Source organism: Podarcis pityusensis, assembly GCF_964106645.2.
Source record: "Podarcis pityusensis genome assembly, chromosome: 16".
NCBI lineage: Eukaryota > Metazoa > Chordata > Lepidosauria > Squamata > Lacertidae > Podarcis > Podarcis pityusensis.
In genome coordinates, this window is record NC_138041.1 from 6,375,937 (window position 1) to 6,381,317 (window position 5,381).

General features: G+C 39.9%; 1 long non-coding RNA gene across 1 annotated transcript; it reads right to left on the reverse strand.

Annotated features, from left to right (window-relative positions):
- Positions 1-653: 653 nt before the first annotated feature.
- Positions 654-4,866, reverse strand: LOC308465499. The gene is made up of 2 exons (XR_013980486.1): positions 4,783-4,866; positions 654-1,235 (listed from the first exon to the last, which is right to left on the reverse strand). It is a non-coding gene; the product is annotated as an uncharacterized lncRNA (long non-coding RNA).
- Positions 4,867-5,381: the final 515 nt, after the last annotated feature.

The following is a 5,381-nucleotide window of genomic DNA, read 5'->3' on the forward strand; positions in this document are numbered from 1 at the left end:
TTAATTAATTGGTTGCTTTATTTATTTTAAAAATAAATAAATTTGTAACACCTGCTATTCTGCCTCACCTACTTAGGGATTTCTCATTACTCAAGTTTACCTGTGCCTGGTCTGTTTGTTTGCTTAATCCATGTTCTTCAGTCTTGCTTAACACCATATTATCAGTGAGCACCTGATCTGTCACACATAATTTATGCTGTGTTTTTTACAAATGTCTCATGGAGTTGTTGACCAGATATATATAAATTGTATTATATTTTGTGCATGTAACTAACTGCTCAACGTACCTGGAAGAGCTGTCAACAAACACACATGTAACTGTTGTTCTCCACAGGATTTTCTTTTTACTTTTCTTTATATTTTCAACAAATCAAAAAGACTAGGGGCACTCTCTTTTTAATTTGAAATAGAAAATAGCAAAGGACCCAGACCCCACATGGACCAGTTGAGCGTGTGTGGGCTCATGTCCAAATTTATTTTGGAGGATACTGTCCCAAAAGGATTTTTCAAAATTTATCTCTTTAACTTCCCATGTCCTCCCAAAAAAATAAAGACACCACAAGGCAGAAAACCTCTTTGTTTCAATCTCAACAGGACAGTGAATTATTTTCCACGAGATGAATGACTTGTCAAATCATGAGTGGGTTTTTTATTATTATAAAATATCATGTTTTATGTTTTCTGCCAGAATGGAAAAGAGAAATAAGGACAATTGTGGTGTGGCGAAAGGCAAAGTGAGACCTGTATATTATGTAATATCTTGCAAGCCAATTGAGCATCAATGCTGGGTTATCTCTTCACAGTAGGCATTGGGGTTGCAAAGGAGAATTATGTGGATTTGGACTAACATCAGGAACATCAGAAGAGAAGAACTGGACTGGACCAAAGGCCCATCTAGTCCCGTTTCCTGTTCTCACAGTGGCCGACCAGATGCCACAACGAAAATTCTGTAAGCAGGACCTGAGTTTTTAGTTATGAGCATGTGGAAAGGAAGCAGTCCACTTTTGACATTGCCCCCAGCAATTGCCTTCTCTCTTCTTAACTCCAGGAAATGTTATTTTGGATTCTGTGGACAGGATGGAGGTGCCTTCTTCTGTTGATCTTGGGGAGGTGAGCACGTTTTTGGTGGAGGGCAGTCAGCATCTTGCTTTGGTGGACATTTCTGTGGGTTGTCTTGGCATGGCTGTGGCTTGGTTGGGCACTGTGATTGCTGGGAAGACATCCTTCAGAGTGTTCTAAAAGAGATAGCAGAGATATTTTTTATTATTGCTTACAGTCTTATTCTGTCTGCCTTCCCTCCATCATGGAACATAAAGTAAGGTACATGTGGTTCTGGTTCCAATTGGTAATCTCACCACTGTATTCTGCACTACCTGCAGTTTCTCTACTGTCTCCAAAGGCAGACCCAAGCAGTTAACATTGCAGTAATCTAACCTAGAGTTTACCAGACCATAGACAACAAAAGCCAGGTTATTTATGTCCAGAAAGGGTCACAGATGGATGAGTACTGCCATTACTGTTACTACTTATAACTGTACACTGGGCAAGATCAAGGTTTGAGGGGATCCTGTGCAAAGTGACCCACTGATGGGTCTTGATGGGATTCCCTGGCACTGGTGATAACCAGGAAAGCTCCAAGAAGCACCGATTGCCCAGTTCTAGGGGCTGATTTTTGATCTTTAGAAGCCCTGTGCAAAGTGCAGGACAAGATAATGCTTCGAGAGGAGCTTCTAAAGGTGTCACTGTGCTTTGTTGTTTTTTTTAAAATGATATTTATTAAAATTTCAGAGAAAAAAAGAATTACAGAAAAACAAAAAGTAAAAATACAAGAAAAATACAAAATACAAAATACAGAATAAAAGAATAAAAGACACTTCAAAAGAAAAATGGGTCAATCTTTCCATAGCTTACATTCATATCCTTGTTTCCCTGACCTCCTCATACCTCCCTTTTTTGTATTCCAGTTCAATTAGTTAAGTCAGCAATTTCTTTCCCTCTTTGTTTTCTCATGATCCTTTAACTTAATATACTATAACTTTAAATTTTCATCTATTATCAATCCTTTTTTACATACACCTTTATAGCATTACTGCTTAAACCACCTAGCTTCATTCCAACATCATTCTAACATTCATTAATTTTGCAATATTGTGTCACTGTGCTTTGAACACAGCTTTCAATTGATTGGTCCTGCCTGCAAACATCATTTCAGCCAAGCCCCATCTTTACCCGTACAATACCTAATGTCAGATATAGGGTAGGTGAGTGTGGCTTGGCTGAAAAGTCCTTGTGGGCCAGATGGTAGGCCACTTCTCTAAAGCCAAAAATGATGTTTCTGGGTTTCTCAAAAGATCAAGTGCTAGGTGTCGATTTGTACACAATAGCTAAGCTCTTAAAGGCGACAATTGAAAAATCTGCATAACTAAAAACTGGAATTAAAGGAATCCCTCAGCAGTAAGACAACAGTTTGGAAGAAAAACACCATAATATCATAGTGATGATTAAATTAACTCATTTTAGGAGAATCTGTAATGAGCAGCCGAATAAATTTATGGAATCAATGGTTCTGGAACAACAAATACCGATGCAATAAAATATATTTTACACTAATGTGAAAGCATTATAGGTAAGGATGTCAGAGAATTCCAATCAAAACTGAAATGGGGGAAGAAATTGCCCATGATTCTCATGTTATTTGCAAAATATTGGATGCTCAAGTATCAATCTCCTTTCACCAAAGCACAATTTACCTCCCCCCCCGCCCCCGGTCTCTGGCAGAAAACATAAAACATGATAGTTCCAAAAAAACACTCATGTCTGTGACATTCTGTATCCATTAATCTTGTGGACAAACATTTCCTATTCTGATGAAAGATTTAAGAGGGTATTGCTTTCCGCTCTGCTCTGTATCTGTCACGCGCAGCGTGGTTTTCCTCCTCCTGCAGTTCATCTTCACCAAAAACTATGTCATTCATCTCACTCTCTGCTGTGGTAAATTCACTTACATTGTGTTATTTACATAATGAATTGCATACATTATGCACGCTACGTTGTCTTCACATTATTCTACCCTATTCGTTTCAATGTAAAGGAAACATGATGCAGCCAGGGAAGAAACAATATCAACTATGTATCATTTGAGGACCGGAAGCCACAGGGTCCTCTGAAACTAATCATGAGAATGTAAGAAGAGCTTGCTGGATGAGGCCAATGCCCCATCAAATCCTGCATACTGTTCTCACAGTGGCTGACCAGATGCCTCTGTGGCAAATGCGCAAGACAGACCTGAGCACAAAAAGCAAATTTCCCTCCCTGCAGTTTCCAGCAACTGGTATTCAAGAGCATTACCCTTTTTGTGTGTTTGTTTACTTGCAGCTATTTTACAAGTTGCTCAAATGTCTGTTGCTCAACGGCCATCTCTATTTATCTCTTTTATTTCATTTGTTGACGTGATTTATATCCTGCACAATCAGGGCCAGATTTAGGTTTGATGAGGCCCTAAGCTACTGAAGGTAATGGGGGCCTTTATATGTCCAGCTGTCCTTTGTCAACAACAAATTGTCACTGTTTTTTTGTGTTGAATATATGCTATATGGTAATTTATGGACCTAACAGGTATCTAAAGCCAGTTGCACATAACAAAATATGTATTTTATCAAAGTAATTGTTGAACAAATACAATTAAGAAGAAGTATATTAATAGTGAAATACAATTAAGAAATATAATTGAGAGGGACGCGGGTTGCACTGTGGTCTAAACCACTGAGCCTTGGGCTTGCTGATCAGAAGGTTGGCAGTTCGAATCCCCATGATGGGGTGAGCTCCCAGTGCTCGGTCCCTGCTCCTGCCAACCTAGCAGTTCAAAAGCATGTCAAAGTGCAAGTAGATAAATAGGTATCGCTCTGGCAGAAAGGTAAATGGCGTTTCCATGTGCTGCTCTGGTTCACTAGAAGTGGCTTTGTCATGCTGGCCACATGACCCAGAAGCTGTCTGCGGACAAAACACTGGCTCCCTCAGCCTATAGAGCGAGATGAGTGCCGCAACCCCAGAGTTGTCTGCGACTGGACTTAACAGTCAGGGGTCCCTTTACCCTTTACCTTTACAATTAAGAAGTATATTTGGGGGGCGGCAAGAGAGTGGGGTCCTAAGCTTTAGCTTGTTTAGCTTATACATAAATCTGGCACTGTGCACAATTAACGTACAGTTAGGTTAAAATGGGAGTAACAAAGTAGCGAGAAACCAATCCAGCTGTGCTCTTCTCACATTCTGACCAGACTGCAAAGGTTTCAGATTCCCTGTTTGGGACATGACATAGTTCTGAGGTAAAGCATCTGCTTCACATTCAGAAAATCTCAGGTTTAATTCCTGGCATCTCCTGTGATAGGCCTGAGAATGCCCTCTTTCTGCAACCCTGGAGACTTAGTGCCAGTCACTGATGCAGATGGTTCACTGGTCCAACTCTGTACAAGGCGGCTTCCCTATGCTCCCATCAGATCGACACAAAGCAAATGCAGAGAATGTGTACTTTACAATGGCACCCACATTGTACCTCTATGCTGCTCTTATTATTAATTGAAGAACCTAAGGTCCTCCAGATTTTGTTGGACTATAGCTCCCATCATTCCTATCCATTGGCCATAATGGTTATGGCTGATAGGAGTTGGAGTCCAACAATATCTGGAGGGACACAGGTTCCACATACCCAATGCAGAGTTTATTCCAGCTATTCTTTCATCATCATTTTATGACCCACAAGGGATTCCCATGGTCAAGAAGACTCACCTGGTCTTGCAGTGAGTCCTGGAACAAGTGCAAGGCATTCGGTGAATGTAAGACTTTTGCGGAGACTGCAGATGCTTTTAAAGCCCGTCCAGTGCATGGAAAAAACCCTTTGCGTGTGGACAGTCAGTTCAATACCAGTTAAAACTAGATTTAATTACACCTTTGGCTGAACTTGTAATTTTTTTATGGAGAATTCCCCCATACCTGTTTCTGTGTCATTTATTTGGCAGTTATCGCAATATGGAGACCCACCCTAATGAAAATCATAAGGTTATGGTCCAGGTGTCAATCAATCTTGTGAAAGACGGTTGATGTAGCATGTTCTTCAAAGTGATTTTTTTAAATGTACTTTACATTTTTACAATGTATGAGAGGTCCTTTAGAGCCTATTAAGGCCTGAGACATTCATTTGTGGAATCTTTTGGGTTGCATCCAGATTGGAGTAGGCCAACTGAAAATAATGGGCATGATGAAGGTAGGTCCATTAATCTCCTTCTCTTTTCTTTGACTATTTTATTCGTTTTATAGGAAAATAACATGTCACATAGAGGAAAGAAAATTAAATAAAGATACAGTACCGTCAAATAATTGAATCGCTG